Source organism: Hyperolius riggenbachi, chromosome 10, assembly GCF_040937935.1.
Source record: "Hyperolius riggenbachi isolate aHypRig1 chromosome 10, aHypRig1.pri, whole genome shotgun sequence".
NCBI classification, from domain to species: domain Eukaryota; kingdom Metazoa; phylum Chordata; class Amphibia; order Anura; family Hyperoliidae; genus Hyperolius; species Hyperolius riggenbachi.
In genome coordinates this window covers 55,645,149-55,646,213 of record NC_090655.1, presented here as the reverse complement: position 1 = coordinate 55,646,213, position 1,065 = coordinate 55,645,149, and the positions used below count along the sequence as shown (strand labels likewise).

General features: G+C 42.3%; 1 non-coding gene across 1 annotated transcript; it reads left to right on the top strand.

Moving 5' to 3' along the window:
• Positions 1–647: 647 nt before the first annotated feature.
• LOC137537393 (U6atac minor spliceosomal RNA) lies at positions 648–739 on the top strand. Its single transcript, XR_011024627.1, has one exon. It is a non-coding gene; the product is annotated as a U6atac minor spliceosomal RNA (small nuclear RNA).
• The last annotated feature ends 326 nt before the right edge of the window (positions 740–1,065 follow it).

The window sequence follows — 1,065 nt, the reverse complement described above, 5'->3', positions numbered from 1 at the left end:
GAAACAGTAAAAGGTTTATCTGGTGCCTTCCAGGGTGCCAAATTCATAAAATTATAATTGCATTACTGACGGGGGTAATTGGTTGATTTGGCCGAGTTGTATAAGTCCACTTATCCTCCAATGACTCTAGATCTGGGCGGCTCAGCATTGTATTCTCTTCAAACACACTCAAAGATTGACTGTAAATTGCAATAACTTAATTTCATCTGCAATCAGCATTTTGATGCATTTCCATTGCAAATCTCTTCCATTAACTTCCCAGTATCATTCATTTCCATTGATTCACTCCAATTAATACACATATTTTCTCTAAGTGCTGTAATTAGCTTTTGTCGGAGAGAATTCAAGTTCTCTCTTCCAGTTCCGCACTAATACGTATTGGAAACAAACTGAGCAGGTAGGCATTAAACTATTATGGACGGGGAACTGCGGGGGCGAGCTATGAATGATTGGATTAGCTGAGATCCTTGTGCTGCTCATATAGCGGTGCTATCGATTAAAACAAGGCCAATACCTTTCAACAAGTCGAAACAAATTTTACATTTGAAGACTAAATGCGCTAAGCCCTAATTCTCTGGGATGTAAGAAAAATACACAACCTCTGGTCAGAAGGCTAAGTCACTGCGGAATACAGAAATGACTTATGGCTTGACAAGGATGGAAGAGGTCCTAGTGGCCTTTACACATATAAGGTTGAGGCATTGCCACTTACTCCGTGGCATCTCTAACAAAGTTTTTTAGGCGCTGCTCTGAATCACGTCTTTTTGCGCATATTTTCTTGCGATGATGCAGGTGGCACATGCAAATCCATCTCACCTTCCCCATAAGTGTTGTGGTGGGGCCGGGCATTCCCACAATGCGTTGTCTTGAGCAACTAACCCATTTGGCTTTGTAGGGTTCGTCACAGCGAGAGAAGGCCATCAGCATTTTGGATTGTGAAATCGCACTTCTGTAGCGCCGGGCTCCAACGTAGGAGTTTTCAGTTGCATGTCTTAGTGATAAATTCTACAAACTGCCTTTCACGTTTCTTCATTAAAAGAGTAGTTGAGGCACCAATCCACTGCG